Source organism: Lepisma saccharinum, chromosome 29, assembly GCF_977018435.1.
Source record: "Lepisma saccharinum chromosome 29, izLepSacc3.1, whole genome shotgun sequence".
In the NCBI taxonomy this organism is placed as follows: Eukaryota; Metazoa; Arthropoda; class Insecta; order Zygentoma; family Lepismatidae; genus Lepisma; species Lepisma saccharinum.
Genome location: NC_139257.1, coordinates 9,294,891 through 9,313,037, shown reverse-complemented (window position 1 = coordinate 9,313,037; position 18,147 = coordinate 9,294,891).

Sequence of the window (18,147 nt, the reverse complement as noted above, 5' to 3'; positions counted from 1 at the left end):
ATACTAATCCCACGGTGCACAAAAGAAATGATTATATAATGCAAAATCTAGGCTATGAACATCGAAATTTCTTTTTGTTTCACGGACATGAATAGAAGGGGATATTACATATAATTTTAGATATTTAGAGATAAAAAATACAGACTTAGGATTCGTTACGTCATCGCGCGTTCTTTTGAGAAAATCTGAAAAAAGAATACCACCATTTTTGTCACTGTGAATGTTAGGAATGTGCGGCCTTTCCATGAAGAAGTAGATTATCTGAATGCACACACGAGTCCTTCGCTTGTGTTTTACAATAGCAATTATCGACTGGTAAAAGGTAGAAAAAGGTAAAGCTCTCCCATGTGGCACGAATGGGAGAGGAAAGAAGAGTTTACAGGATTCTTGTTTGGAAACCTGATGGTAGGAGACCTGTAGGAGGCTCAAGACGAAGATGGAGGCATAACGTTCATATGGACCTAATGGAAATTGGTAGGAATGGAAAAGAGTATACAGATCTTTCTCAGGACAAGGACAGATGGAAGGCCTGTGTTGCTGCAGCAATGAACCTTCGGGTTTAAGAAGGCTAGAGAGTTAGTTAGTTATTACGTTCCCTTAAATTTCAAATGAGCTGAGAACTCTATGTCTTCCGAAAGTATGTGCTTTTAAAACCTGTTTAAAAACTACGGTAACAGTTCGGTATATCGGAGACACATTTCTTCATTTTTACAGAAGAAACTACTTACGGAAATGAGTTTCTCTAAGGTTTCCAACGTTCGTCGAGGCATTTTCTTTCATCGTGGAATCTATTTGACCGGAAATCATGTATTTTTCAAGAGAAATATCTCACCGACACACAAGTGCCATTGCTTTCGCTACATGAACCGGATGCTACATACGTTTGATGACGTAACTCCCTGTCAGTGTTTCCATCCCCCCTTTTTAACTATGCTTGCCTAACCTAACCAAACCTAACCTAACCTTATCGGAAATGGTTCGTGGGGCTATCCTTCAGCTACCCGTGCATAATGTACAATTTGCACACGTGACGAACACGATAGTAGGTAATTTTCGGTGAAGAAGGTTGGAAACACTGCATACCTACAAAGGTAGTCAACCTGTGCCCGCCATATTGTGTGTTACGGAAGCGAAAAAAGGAATAACATACTCTCTATGTGAAAAATTGTGTTTGTTTTCGTGTAAAAAGCATAATGGCACCTTGAACTATGTTCCACAATACACAATTGGTAAGTACAAACCATGCGAAACACAAAATATTCGATTTTAATGTGTCTTCGATATAACGAACTGTTACCAAAACTGCATCTTCAAAGTAAACATACAATTCTTTAAAAACAGAGAATATTTATGCAAATTTTCGATTAAAGACAGGAAGATGAGCCGATGCCACTTTGAAATGATATCAATATTCTTGTCGATTCCCATCGATACCGATTCTTGAAAATTGCAATAAATAAGATTTGTTCAAAATACTGATCAATATTGATGTGTAAATATTCTTCTAGAATTATATGCATCAATTTATGAGAAGAAATTTGCTTTATAATATTCAAGAATTGCATTAGAATATTAAAATAGATATTATGTAATCGCAAAAAATAGATTTTCGTACAAAAGTGGTGCAAAGTTAAAAGAAAGTTTGAAATCTGCATAATTTCCAGGATAATTAACCTCCGCGAAAGTGTCGCCCGACATTTTTGGGGACCCCGTTATAGACTGGTATCGGTAGATGAATTACAACCGATACTTTCCGATATCCATACCACTATTATTGGCCGATACCGAATCCTTGATAACCTCATGTTTACTTCCATGTAACAGCAGTGGATAAACAAGCGCTCGCAGACTCTGAATTGATAGACCGTATTTACTCGAATCCAATGCACACTTCATTTATTCAGATATCATCCCCAAATATTAAGGTATCGATTAAAAAGTGTAACTCTATAATGAAATGAATACATAATACGTATAAATTCATTGTTGTATAAAATTAGCTATTTTAGAGTTTTAGAATTCGATGTTGTTTTAAGTCACTTCATGCACAATTAGGCTAATTGGGACTGGACCTATAGTTTAAAGTGTGATCCAAACTTCTGTGCCATGTGCCTCCACCGGATATCGAACCCGGAACCCCTTGATTACAAGGCGACGTTTTTGTTTCTAGAATGTGCTCATGGCATTCGCCAGCAATTTGTTTTTTGTTTTCAAGATTTTGAAAATTGGAGTGTACATTTCTAGCCCATACAGCACAAATCTCCCAGGGATATCCATTGGATAAACACAATGTCCAGATCAGATCCATGGATATTATGGATATCTATTAGAAACCCATTTCTGGATATACAGTTCTGGATATCCATTTAACGTCTATAGGATATCCACAACTGGACATCTAAAACTCGGCAAATGCTTGATATCTAATACACAGTCTAAACGTGTGTAGAACTGGTTGTAAGAAACATTGTCCGATTCCGAATATCCTATACGTCGCCAGATCTCTTCCAAAACTGAATATCCAAAACACATCTAATTCTGGATATCCAATACATATCCACATCTTGTCCAAAACTGGATATCTAATACATGTCTAGAACTGATCTAGAAGTTGTTATCCAACAATGAACATAAATAGGATATGTTTCGAATATTAGAAAATCGTAGGTGTGTGCGGAATCCCGAAAAGTCGGGAAATACCGAATGGTCATTTTTATAAGTCGTTAATTCTCGACGTTTTCTGCATTGTAAATGGCTGGAACTTATCGTAAATGTTTCGTTTTTGTGTTACCCTCACACCCCCTATACACCTTCATGGCGTGGTGCTAAGCACAGGGGAGCACTTTACTTTTTTACCAGACTTTGTCGGGAAATTGCGAATTTTTCCCGTCTCGAATGTCGATATTTAAAAAATTCTGTCCCGCACACCCCTAGAAAATGGACATGGTATTCCCGTAGTGTATACTTTTTTATACTTTATCTTGCAATTGGAACAATATTTGCATTGAAGCATTAGCGTTTCTGAACTTATTTACTTGTTATATTTAGTAATTTAATATTTTTCTTCTTAGGATTAGAAAATTTCGATTTAGTCTTACTAAACGCTACAATACAATGGAGACTAAAATCGAGTAAATCCTACTTAGCTCAACCGGGAAAACCCGTTCCTTATATACGTATATTTAGAATAGACAGTAGCTATACACATCATTTTCAGTTCGTGTATTTTACGCCTGAGGCCTGAGTGAATCAGAAGCTTGTGACTGTTTTCCTTGTTGGTGAGCGTCTTGTTATTTGCTACTATCAGCGATTGAAACTTTTTAAAATCTTAGAATCAGAAACGCTACAATACATTGCAAACAAGAATCGGGCCAATGGTCGCTTATAGCATCACAAATCTCCAAGTAATATACAGCAGATAGCACAAAAGCTTGCGGAAAGCTTACGATAGCAAGCTTGATATGGCAAGCTGGACGCAAACTTGAAGTAATTATGTGGTACTTAGCGTGGGTGGGTACATTTTTAAAAAATATAACAATAGATACGCCCATTTAATATAACAATAGAGATACCCATTAGACATAAACAATAATGACAAAATAAAATAAAACCGAAATACAGTGTTATGAAGTGAAATGTGGGTACATTATGATGTTGTTACCTGCAGTCGCTAGATGGCACTCGCAAAATGTATAAAAGGAACTTAAGTTTTCATAACACAAATAATGGTATATTTGATTATAAATATAATGAAAAATTGGGTTTTAACACCCTTCGAAAGATGTGTGAACATTAAGCTACAAGGATGAAAAGAATATGTAGGCAAATGCAGTGAATAAAAGTGAATCTCCCATGACCAAACCTTCTGTTTCATAACTATATAATAAGGAGCTGTGTGTGGTGAAGAAAAACTGACACACTTACTCAGAGTTCGGTTAGTTCATATGAACTTTCCAGCCTGCTCATTGTCAGAGCGTAGTTACAGATCGGTCAGTTCATTGAACTATCCAACTTGACTAGCGCCTATTTTAAGGGAGAGCAAGAAAATTAACAACAAACATTGGTGGTTGACTGTTGCATGCATCCTTTCATATCGAACAAATATCCAGATCAGATCCAAAATTAGTCCAAAAATTGTACTTTTCGTGTCCATAAAATAATCAAAGTACGTACAAAAAAAGTCTAAATCAAAGCATAATGTCAACATTACGTCCCACTTGATGTCCAAAAGTGATCCTAAACTGTCCAAAATATATCCATTTCTGGATATCACGTATGCGGACAAATGGATATCCAGCAGATATCCATTGGATGTCTATTGGACATTCCTGGATATCCAGAACGTCCGACCCAAATATCCAAAAGATATCCAGTGGATATTTTTAGGACATTTGTGTGCTGTGTGGGAGATTAGAGTAAATATGATATGTTAATTAGTAAAACATTGCTCTTGCATAGCAGTGTAGAACATTTAAGATTCAGAGCAAAATATTAGTTTAGGCTAATACATTACTAGCCCCGTCTAGTTCGCAGAACTTTTTGACACTCGGTGTAGTGCAGGTGTATCATGGTGTCAGGTTGGTGCAAGGAAATGGCATTCAACCAAGTAGACGAATAGCGGTGTTCAAGATTCAACAAATGCCTGTATGCTCCTATAAACGTTCATTTGATTAGTTAGCACGCACCACGTGATCATACGCCACACCGCTCCAGAACGTAGTGCAAACGGTGCAGACACCAAATCAACGAAGTAGACGAGTCGGTGTTGCACCGTGTAACCAACTACACGCGGGAGTACAGAGAGTCAAAAAGTGCAGGGAATGCGATACGTTCTGACTATCATGCGAGATATACGGGTTCGTTCCCAGCGGGAGAACCGGGATTTTTTCCACCTATTCAAGCGGCTCCGGCTCCCACCCAGCGTCGTATAAAGTGGATACCTGCAGGAAACTGGTGGGCAAAGGCGGCCAGGGGTGTGGTGCTGATCACTTCACTCTCACCTTCTGCCGTAATGAAGAAAGTCTGGGGCCCTAATTCCACCCCCCCCCCCCATACGCCTTCATGGCGTGGTTCAAAGCACAGAGGAGCACTTTTCTTTTTACTGCTTTTTGTTTCTCTCGGGTATAGATTTGAACTGGTGTGAAGCCCCATTAGCCTTTACCTTGAGTGCGCCCTTGGCGACGATTTAGGGGGGGGGGAAATAACTTTGCGCTACAAATTTTACTTTCTTGTATCTTCATCGACGAACTGAACAGATATTGTAATTGTGTACTGATTAGATGCAATTAATGCACATTATCATTTTCTCCCTAAATTCCACAGCGACAGCTGAAAATCAAGTATTTGAATTGCCTTAGAAAGGAGAATTGCCTCCAAGAGGAGTTGGCATGATTTATGTTCATATTAATTATCAGACAACCAGTCATTAGTATTTTTTTATAAGAAAGAGAAAGCCATTCCCAATTCACCGCGGGCGATTTCTCGGAACTGTTTCATCCAAAAGGTATTTAACTCCAATTTAAGTTACTCGTGAGCAAGGAAGAATAAGACACATTCACTAGAGATCGTCCGCTTATTGGAATTATTTCTTTCAAACAAGTACATATTTTTTAAAAAATAATGAACTGAAGGAATTTTCAGACAATAGATTACAAAAAAATAATAATAATATTATATAACCCATTGCTCGACAGCCCTTTAGGGCATTGGCCAATCTCCCGACTGCCAGTCTCCCTTTCACAATCCTACCTAGAGGTGATGAGATATTCAACCGGTAATGGTAAATACACCCAGGAACCTTTTATTCCGGATGTATTGAAATACGACACAAGTTCCCTATTGCAATGAAACAATACACAACTTGCACCGAATTTAAATTGTGAGAGAGAAAGATTCCGGTCCTGTTGCGGAACCAAAAAAAAAAAAACGTTATAATCTTGTGGTTCTTGGACCTTAAAAACCCTAGATTTTAGAGTCACATTTCCTGGTATTATATGACATTAAGGACCAATCACCTAAGCTAATGTCATTTTTCAAATCAGTGCGTCAGAATCTATTTAAAAATCTCCTACATTTGTTTCTGTACAAATTCCATTTCATTCATTTAATGTGACACCTAAGCATGGCTACGCCAATAGAGCACATTATGTATCGTAAACCCAGCTCAAACTTGTCTTCTCTTTTATATAAAAACAAAAAGTAATTTTCTAGTAGCTGACACATATGCTGCTTTTGTAGATTTGATCCAAATGTAATTGACGTATTATCTAACTGGTAGTGAAAAAACTCACACATACTAGGTTAAAGAGCTGTAAATCATGCATCATTAACAATTGTAAATGTTAATTGCATGTCATAACATGGAATGTGTTAAATTATGTTTAATTGGGTTTTCTTAATGGGGCAAGTACTCGCGTGTTACAGACATTTATTCTAGGCCAATGTCTGGACTGAATAAAACAGAATAAATCGTGAAGTAGGTTTACGATTATGATGATCGTTTCTTTCTTTGTGTTCAACTCATTCACTTTTATTTAAAATTTGAGCCAGCCCCTTTGGCGGAGTGGTTAGAACATCGGGCTACGACGCCAGGGGTCCCGGATTCGAATCCCGGCCTGGTCATGGATGTTTGTGAGTGTCCAATCATCAATTTCATCATATCATCACTCATCCCCATCTTCGTCTTAGGCAAGAGTGGCACAAAAAATTAAATTAAACAAATCAATCAATCAATTTATTTAAAATTTTAAAAAAGAAATGAAAATTGGGTAACTCAAAACTTTTATTTTGCATTTTCATTTAGTCTTGTGGTTTCCTCAAAAAACGTAATGGCTTACGATTGCCTTGTAATCAAGGGTTTCCGGGTTTGATTCTGGCTGAGGAATATGCAGCAGTGGTTTTAATTCTTCACTTTTAACCGAGCAGGACGCGCGCTCTCCGCTAAGAAGTAAGGACGGGCGCTGGTTTAAAAATACCCAGAAGGGAAATTGCTTCTAAACTCCGAACTTTAATTGTTTTAAAGCACGTAAATAATTATACATTCCATGATAAACCTAATTTTATTAAGTTTGAACATTCTTATTTCATTACGCAAACATAAAGTTGATAAAGAAAATACGGTAAAAAGATTGCTTTGTGCCATAACGTAAGGACGCTCGCTGGGTAGATGATACAAAAATGAAAAAAATACTTTTAAGTTCAAATTTTAATTGTTTTAAAGCATTCATTGATTAATGTAATTTTAGTAATTTTGAACATTTGCATTGAATCACACAATTCATAGAAACGAGAGAAAAAAATTGAAATACAAAACTGATCATACGAGCAACCGTTAAGTGAAATTTTCCCAGGCAGTGTTTCTACTGCCCTGCGAGAGAAACTAAAAAACTAACTGACAGCCGATTCATGGTCCCGACACTCGAAGGGTTCACTGGAAAGATACTGAGAAGCGTGGTTAAGAAAATAATCGGAAGTGATCAAAAATATATATTTCAAAATCCACAAAATCCACTGGGTATTTTTTACCCATACGCGCGTCCTTATGGGTTAACGGTTAGTCCAGTCTCGATTACCATATCTGAGCATAAAGTGGACAGCTATTGAACTTTTGTTACCTCACGTTTCCCACACAGACCAAATACGGATAGAGATTTTAAAGAACTGTTCCGAATGTACCCTAAATTTCAAAAATATGAGGGCGTTTTCCTATTACTATTTTTCATCTAGGGTGGGCATTTGATAATTGTAAATCTTTAAAAATAGTAAAAATGTATTGAATAACTTTGTTGAAAATAGTTATTTCAGAATTATTTCTAGTATTCTGGTAACTGTGTCTAAATGAGTTTTGGTAGATTAAATCTTTTTTTAAAAAAATTATCAGTTGATTTTTACTAATTTTTCAATTATTACGTTTCCAAGCTTCGTTTGTCTTGTAAAAGCAAAGAGAATCTATTTTTTATGCCGAATTCTTAACACTAATAAAAATTCCATCAATATAATTGCATTATAAGTATGAATTTAAGCCATGAACATGAATGCTCCTGTACAGCGCAACTTTCATGAAACATCTATCCACCTTGAAAAATTCACAGCGGCCCTGGTGATGGATACCGAACTAGAGCCCACCTAAAGATATTTTATCCACCCTTGAGCCCATGCCAAGAAAAAAGTTATGGGGACGACACTGCTTCGAAGAGAGTTACGTAGAGCCCGGCCTCAGTATACTTCGAATCAAATGTTCCTTCATTCATACACATGTCAATTGACTCCAATGACACACTAACGTCCATAAACTGCTAATGATGCACCTTTTGGGGTGTCACAATACACACAGAAATTCATAAAATAGTACTTTCATCAGATTCTGTTTCATATGATGCACTAAAATACATCAATTGGGAAGATCAAAGATAACAAATGGTAAGATAATGTGCCACTTGATTGGTTATAAGTGGTTTGAAACATTTGGAGTTCTGTGTGTAACATCGTAACATGAATTATGTATTTATATAACTTACACAACCTATCATTTATGTAAATTCTATCATCCGTCAATATGCTACTAATTAAATTTAGTCATCCTTACTGGCCGCGGTGGCTCAGTCGGTAACGCGTCTGACTACCATGCTCAATGTCCCGGGTTCGATCCCCGGCCGGTTCAAATCCGGGAACTTTTCTAACGGTGAAAGCGGCCCCGGCGCCCACCCAGCGTCGAATAACATGGGTACCTGGGGGAAACCCTGGGGGGTAAAGGCGGTCAGGGGCGTGATGCTGATCACATCACCCCCACTCACGACCGGATCAAGAAAGTGTGGGGCGTTATCCCCACACCCCCTATACGCCTTCATGGCGTGGTGCTAAGCACAGGGGAGCACTTTATCTTTTTTTTTACTTTTTTACTGTTATGACAAACCAATGGAAGTCATTAGTTTTTTAATTGTTTACTTCCAATCACAGCAAGTACATTATCATTTGAACATTTCTTCCAGTGCATGTGTAATTACAATTAATACTACGTATATTAAGGCTATGTAACAAATATGACATTGAGAAATTTGTAGTGTTATTATATTATGTAATTGTTCTTTGGGCATTTCTATGTGTTCCGCGTATCAGCGCTCAAATGTAAGGAAGTAACTAACCTGAATGTAATTAACTTATGGCTGCAATTTATAAATGAAAATATATTTTTTGTAAAACAAGCTAAATGAAAGAAATGTATAATAATCTCAACTTTAAAAATTTGTAACTTTCAATGAACATATGTATAATAAATGTCAACGAATGTAACTTTATAATTATATATACTCAGGCAGTGGTTGTTTTTATATTAAGAATGCGTACCGGCCATGTATTAGTAAATTAACATTTCGCTCGTTTAAAGATTGTGCCATCAATTTCCTGTCAGTGAGAAGATGCTATCCAAACACTCAATCATTTATTTCTTCAATGCCACTTAAGGCAACAACACCGAAACTCTTTATATAAAAACTTACAACACGCACAGGTTCCATATCCGATTTCCTTATTTAAATTAATATCTGAACTTTGTACTGCAGTTATTTGGAAGCTTTATACTTTCGCTCGAAAACATAGGTTTGCAATCAAAATAGCCATGACCCTCGCGACAATGTAAATCTAAAGGACCTAGCAAAGTCGTTATATTATATGAACAGAATGAACAACAACACACAATAAGTCAATAGTGTTTCGGAGAAAGTGAAGGATATATATCCACAGTTTGGAACTCAGCAACTTTCGCCAGAAATCGCAAAAATACGCAGTGTTAGCCAAAAATAAATAAAGAATTATAATTTATAATTATGTAATCAAAGAGGGTTGGTGAGTGAAACCTCAGATACAAATATTTAGAAATGTCGATAGTAAATTTAATATATTTCTTTGACAAGACCCTTCCTTGGTGGACTAGGAAGGCCTTATCTCTGGGTGGACTAAGGATCACTCTCCCTGAGTGAACAGGGTGTAAAAAATCTTACTCGAAATTGACTAATATTCCCATTCAGTTTAGACAAATGATGCCTAAATTACTTGAGCTTCACTTCCATCCTTACACCAAAGTGACTGCCCAGTTCTTACTACAATAAACTGTTTAAAACGATATTCCAGTGGTCGTGATCCCATGATCCTAAGATGGCTTCAATGTAGGCCTACTGTCGAATTAAAAATTATAGATACTGGAGTTTGAAGTCCAATTAAACATTAACGAGTTCATTCAGTTCTGCGTTAATCTATACTATCCAATTTTTTTCGAGTATGTCTTCTACGTGATACGTGGCAACACCGCACACAGCGATGTCCATTGAACGGTGGAAACTGCATCTTTGCTCCGTTGAATGAAAATCTGTATAAAATCGGTTTCTCAATGTGAATAGACAATGATAACGGATTTTTAAAACAGATACAAAGAGCTTCAAAACAAGATCAATATTGTATTTGTAGGACTACCCAATACTAAGAAAAACGTGTTTCACAAAATTAACAAGAACATTGTTTTGCTACATTTTAAAAGTAGGAAACTTAAAAATTGTGTTAAAAACCCTTCTGCCTGCACCATACTAAACTTTCATCATGATATGATCACCCGTTTTTTATTTATAAAATTTCAGAGAACGATCGTTTGCAGAACTCGAAAAAACCGGCACTTTTCTGTTCTCACAACGATTAAAAATAGAATGCATACTCTAAAAATAATTTGGTTAGCATAAATTAACGGATAATTGAATAAGCTAAATTTTGATGTAACTCGTTTTTGTGTAGGTTTACTGGTTAATTTTTAATGGAAGTCCAAACTCCAGTATCTATAGTATAAAGAGTTAGTACTGCAGGCAGAAAGAGGAAACGGTTAAAAAACTGTACAAGGGGAACGTCCGAAGCACAATTAACAAATGCTGACAATCCACTAGCTGAGATATCCCCCAACTTACCTGAACTCCACACCTGAAGAGACTGTTCCGATCTGAGCTATTGTGGAAGCAAAGATTCGTGTTTTATTATGCAACAGAAAAACGTTACGTGACATCACTTCCAACTGCTTCCAAAATATGGAACAGCCTTTGGCAATTATGAATGCCACCACGACTTAAAGATTAAACAGGTAAAAGGAAGAAAAAAGAACTACACCACTTAGTTACCAATCAACTTCTGCTTGTTTTTTGTGTGAATGCTTTTGGTTCAGGTTTGTTATTATATAGTTGCAATTATAATGAATGTTATTTATTTATTTATTTTCGATTTCTTCCCTAAAGGGTTCGTGTACATTATAGGTAAGAATTCGAACAATGAAATATCCCGTGCGTGTTCAAGTTACGCAATATGTCTGGTCAGTCACTCCCATCTTGCTTCAGGGAGTATTCTGTGACCTTGAATCTCACGTGTTGAGCAAGGGCAGTGTTCCGTTAAGCCTCGGCTGGATGTTGAAAGAATTCCAAATTTCGAGGGTGTCGTTAGTTCCGTTCTAACAACAGTACCAACGGAACACGAGGGAGGCGCTGACGTCGCTTTCAAGAAATTCTCCTTTTTCCCAGTCACAAACCTCCCATATTCTTACCATCGTTACCCAGTTTCAGCAACCCGACCTCGCTGCTTTTACGATCTGGCAGGGAGAGGGGGAGAATGAATGGTCGTTCCCACTGGCCATTGACCATTGACAGATGTGCCGAACCCCTGAAGAATAACTGTTTTCCTTTCCTTAGTTGAAAAAAACCTTACACATCGTCCTTTAAAATTACCAGCCTATGCACTGTGAAGCTGCTACGAGACAAGTGGGTTGAGAACGTAACAGAGAGGGAAATAATGGAAGTGGTAGAAGACAGAAGAGGAATCATAAGTGAGATAGTGCAACGAGTGGGGAGATATTTGTGGGAAGTGAGGGAGCGACGAGGAAAGGCGTTAGCGGACAGCGATAAGAACGAAGAAACCGCACAAAGTGAACCGAGCGTGTAATACGTGTACTGTGGATCTAGCAGTGTGCAATGTATACGTGTTTTGTTTTGTTTTGTTCTGTTTTGTTTTTCACATTATTCAACAAAGAAATTCAAATTCAAGTAAGTCTCCAGACAGGAGGCCGAATGAACCGGACACACAACTTTATTTACATGTGCAATATTTCGATTGTTAAAAGATACTAATTATGTTTAATTTTTTCTTTTGTATCTGATCAACTGCTAAGAGTTATTTGTATACTAACGTAAAGAAGGTACAATATTAATACATGACTTTGAGGGAAGATAAAGTGTGTGTAATGTAAAATTAATGTAGTGCGTACAGCGTACAGCTCGCACAAGGAAAATGTAAATAAATACAAATACAAATACAATGTTTCTTCTTGTTTCCGTCGGTACATTCATTTTGTTACAGTAAAATGGCCAACTAACATAGATTATGTAGTAAAATACCTAAAATGTAAATTCTCAGCTTTGGAATCGGGATTCTGTTGTTACTGTTCTCGTACAAGAAGCTACACACTTTGTGTTATCAGGGCCTCTCCGATGGCGTAGTGGTGACGTCGTCGCCTTGTAATCAAGGGACCCCGGATTCAATACTCGGTGGAGACGTAGTGGCTCCAGTGGCGTAGCAGCCACCCCCGCAAGGGGAAAGGTGTAGGAGCCCCACAAAGAGCTCTTGAAGTTTTTATATAATCGCAGAAATTCCACATATAGTGTCGCTTATAAAAAATCTATTTACGAAACAGAAATCTGGTTCCCAGTAACATCATATACGACTTCTGCGATAACAAGCAGTGACGTATTATCTCAGCCAGAGGGGCCCCAGTAACTTGTCATATGGGCCCTCCTCCGAAATGCAGAATTAACTTACTTGCTCGCAGATGTCCATCGATAGGAAAATATCCCTCATCTCATACCTTTGTATCTACGCAGTTTGTCGTAAACGTAGTGTAGCGTGTCAATTGTCTACAGTTATGAATCCAGTAGAAATATTCAGTTGCTCAACCAGTCTATCCTTATTTTACAATAAACATCAAAATTGTTAATTCGTAACTTTTTAGTTTTACACGTGATATTTAAAATGTAACTTCCCACCTAATATTTTCAAGGGGGTCCCAATTCTTTTCATATTGAAATAAGAGCTGAAATGAATTTTCCATATTGTCTACACTTGTTACGTTTTACTTCAAAGGGGACGAAAACCTCAGTTAAAGGTGGGACCCATAGTAAATTATCCCTTTGCTGTAAAGACCATTATCCCATCCTCTGCCACGCAGGGGATACAACGTTATGAGTTAAATGTGACCATTATTTTGTGTAATTTTGTAAGTTCATTTTTCTTACAATTTGGCATTTTGTGGACATTTCTGTCGAACTAGTTCTTATTTTCCAATGAGTTACGATCTGCAGTGTTCGAAGGGAAAATTCCTCGCTGCAAATTTCCTTGTTCGCGTTGGGGATAGAAAAAAGGAAAATTCGAGCACTGATGGTCTATTAATAAAAAGGTTCTTGTTTCATGAAAAAGTATTTAAGAAAGTATGATCACTGGTCTATCGAAAAAAGAATGGCAGCATTAAAATTATGAATAATGATGTTGAGGTCTACTAACCTGTGGCAACCTTTTTTTTTATTTTGTTGGGGATGAGGATTCAGTCCTTCCAAGCTGCATTTCATGGAGGGACAAATTTTCAGTGAATAGAGTTCCTTGCAGCTTTATTATCTATCACTCAAGACTAGAGTCCGCAGTTATTTCTTCGTAGCAGATTGAAATTTACCTTGCGATAGGTTACTACCAACAACCTAGATATCCGGTTCAACCCCCTTTACTGAAGGATAAGTTTGTTGCTTGAGTATATATTCACTCAGTATTAGAAGGCTAATATGAGCGACTCTTACAATGAATCTTGGCCTGGAGGAACCAGGGGATGGCTTAGGGGCTGAAGGCACATTCACCTCAAAGTCCAAAAGAGGAATGTTTACTATCTTTTTACAATTCCACCAAAACAGTATTTTTTAATATCTGTGTAATATATTTAACTTCATTAAAAAAAATATTTCAAGCAAAAATACAAAGCATCAGGAACAAAATATATGGCAGCGGGAAGCTTCCCCCTCCTCCAAAAGTGATTCCTGGCTGTGTCCCTGCGTTGAAGTAGAGAAAATATTTCCAGATTCTTCTTCCAGTTATTTTTCAGAGATTCAGACCATCCTGATTTAGTTTCAAGAAGGTACTACAGTGATATAAGTCGATAACAAGAAAATGGGAAGGCATAATATTTGAGGGAAAAGTTAATTTCTTGTACAACGAAGGGGGGAGGGCAGCTAACTAGCTAACTATTGTACCTCCGTCCCACTCTGGCATCATAATTTTTTTGCCACTCGACATTTTACTTGCGGGGGGGGGGGCAAAGATCTGCGCTACCCCACTGAGTGGCTCGGATCCCACTTTAAACTATACGTCCAGTCCCGATTTGCCTTTCTGTGCATAAATTGGTCTTAAAACAAGTTTAACAAACAAACGTTTTGCTATCAGTTCACAATCATAATTGGCTGTGCTCTAATAGTTGGTGATATTGATAAGTGTCCAAAATGGATAGATGCACGTAAAGAGTGAGGTATTTGCAAAATTTCCGGCAACTACTATTGAAGCATCGATATATTATAAATTGTACATATATAGTTTCCCCACAATAACCAAATATTAGCAAGCAGATGGAGGACTTCCCCTTCCCTTTCAAATACCATTCTGTACATAACCACCGAACTCGGGATCTCTATTACTCAATATTAGTCTGTTCGATACCCGGTGGAGGCAAATGGCACAGTGGTTCGTATCCTACTTTCAACTGTAGGTCCAGTCCCGATTAGACTTCCTGTGCATAAAGTGGACTTCAAACAACAAATCAATCAATCAATCAAGATTAGTCAAAAGCAGGCACGTATCAAGAAATATATTTCGGGGGGGGGGGGGGAGAGTCCGAACCAAGTCTCAGAAATAATAATAATATAAATGATGAAATTAAAGTATTCACATTAGATTAATGACATTAATTAAATATGTAAATTAATTAATAATGTATTATTATTATTACTTGAATAGGCAAAAAGACGGTGTAAGAACAGGTAAGAACAGGGATATAACAACACATATTCTTTATCTAGCTTAGGTGTAGTTAATATCGCAAAAAAATGAAATGAGAAATGAATGTCAAATAGATCAAGGATCGAATATTTATTGAATATGAATATGGTCCTATTAAATACACACACATGGCATTTAGACGATTAAGAACGTGTTATTTATGGAATCATGTCAGCCAAGACACATTTTCACCTCACTCAAGGTCAAGGATTATGTGAATTCAATTGAAATTGTACCAATATCTACAATTGAATGTGAATGCGGGTTCCGTGTCATGACTCTAACCTTTACTGAACAGAGGCAGATTAAATATTTGGTGGAATCATAGAATACATTGCCGTAAATCAATTTCAGTGTTGGTGTTTTATTTTCATTTGGTATGAGCTCAAATTACCATTTTAATCCTTCGTTTTAAAAGTAATTCAAACACAAAAATGGTTATTGGGGGTCATTTTGAGTTTTTTCTACTTTATTACTACCTTCATTTGAATTTTTTATTTTCTAAAAATTTCGGGGAGGGGCTGTAGCTCCTTTAGCACCCCCTCTGCGTATGGCAATGCCCTCTGGATCTCCCTCCCCTAAATAGTCCTCGGCTCAAAAGTGACAGAAAAGCCAAGGTGAATTCCTTTTTATAATCTCTAATTCTCCGAAACTATTCTTTTTGGAATGAAAAAATAGAGATTAAAGTTGATTTCCAAAAAAAAAGAAGAAGAAGAAGAAGTATTGAAGGACAATAACAGGGAAGTTTTCCCTTTGTAAAGTCGGCTGGGCGTCTCACTGGCCTGCTGGAAACTAAGATTAGGTTCCTGGGCGTGTTTTGTGAGGTCAGATTTTTGCGGCCTTCTCTCTTCATAAAGCGGCTCTGGGGTTCACCCATTCTCAAATAAACAGGTACCATTGAAGGACGACGCCCCAAGGGGCGGAGGAGGCTAAAGGAGGCTTGAGCGTGATGCTTAAAAATCAAAGGATAGAGATTGAAAGTGAAAATAAAGATTGATTGATTTGTGGATTAAAGTCCACTTTATGCACAGAAAGGCTAATCGGGAGTGGACCTACAGCTCAAAGTGGGATCCGAACCACTGTGCCATGTGCCTCCAGTGGAAATAAAGAGGCAACACAGACTGAAAGAGAGGAAAAGGAAGAGGAAAACCAACCAAAACAGACTATAATAACAGAGTGAGGGGTGGATTGAGAGAAATGAAGATAAACATTTCTCACGATGGAGTGAGAAAAGGAACAAAGAAAAGAAACAGCACAGAACGATAAAGAGATAAAGGAAGGAAGAGAAACAAAAAGATAGGCATTCAGAAAAAACTATAGAAAGAGAGAATGAGAAACAGAAGCAAAAGGTAGAAAGCGAAATAGAGAACGAGCAAGTGGAGGGAGAGAGAGAAAGAGAAGGGCAAGAAATGAAGGAAGCTCTGTATCTGAAGAGCCAGGGAGAGAGAGCAAAGAACGCAGAAGGGAAAATGGAACAAGACCTAATCGTGAAAAAGATACTATGGTTTTACACACACAGAGAGATAAAAGAGTTATAAATAAAAGTTAGTTTTCTGTATTACAAGTTCTAGACTCTCCCAGGTATCATTCCAGCTCAAATGAGGCGAAAAAAAAAAGTCGCCCTAGTTTCAAGTGTAAGCGAAATTTTAAAATTTTACTCGCTAAACTGCTGGAAAAGGAACACAATTCAATTGTATTCAAATATTATGCATTACTAAGGAGGGCTTCCCAGGTGGCTTAAAAGTAACACCTTGTAATCAGAGGGTCCCGGGTTCAATAGCCGGTGAAGGCACGTCTCTCCCGAAGGAGTGGTTTGGATCCTACTTGTAACTAAATATTAAGATTTCACCAGATTTCTGACTATGGTGCACCGCAAGTTCATAAGTCCTATAGGCTCGAATGTCAGTTAATGAATGAATGCTTCCTTAGTTAATGTTACCAATGTCAAGTCACTGTTCAAATTAAAGGGGATTCCAGGTAAGTGACTCCTGTCTCATTTTCCCCAGCCTCTACATCTTCCAACCAGTAACATAAATTTTCCCCTTCGTAAATTTTCTGTTATTTTTGTGTAATTTGTCTTTTAATTTTTAGGCTTATTTAACGCCGACACGTCAGTCAAAATTGTCAATTTTTACATAATCTTACATTAATTTTGGTATTAAGTCCTATGTTATGTACAGATAGGCTAATTGGGATTGGACCTACAGTTTAAAGTGGGACCCTAACCTGGGAACCCTTGATTACAAGGTGATAACGTTACCACTATGCGATCGGGGAGATCATTAATTTCAGATGAAATTCATGGTTTGGAAATAAATTTATTAAAATTTTGTTACTCCACACCAAACTCACACAGAGCATTCTCGTCCTATTAAATTTTCAGCTTTACGTTTTATAATAATAATATGATGATGATGAACGTTAATTTAAATGTTTATTTTATTATTTAATTTGAGCCTCAATAAATTAAAATAAGTCAGTTCTTGAGTCTCAGCGCGGCGCAAAAGATTTAGTATAAGTATAATTATTGTATTAGGTAAAAACAAAAGTCAAAATGCGAAAATGGGAATCTCTGAACCACCCTCTTCCATCCTACATTTTCTTCAATTCCCATTATGATGCATATAACCTAGATATGTAAAAAATATCGGAGAGCATCACAGAGTAAGTCAACGAAGTAACTGGCTTTCTTGTTTCGGATCAGACTTGTACGAACCGACGTAATTTGTGTAAACTAAGTGATGGCGATTCACTTCCTCGACTTGCAAGACTGTCTGTCTTGTATTTTTAAAGTAGCCACCCACTGAAGGAATGAATGCACTTCCCTGAGTTTCCAAGGTCTTTGCGCGGACAAAACATAAACCAGATGTCAAAGCAAGATAAGTTTACAAATTGCGGTGTGAAACCATCCCCCTCCCCCTCCTCCGCTCCGAGCGGTACATGACCGGTGCCGCAGATGGGAGCATACACATTCAGAGGGTTGCTTGCCCAGAAACGACAGCAGCGCCATAAGCGGAAAATCCTCGAACTTGCAGAAGGCGT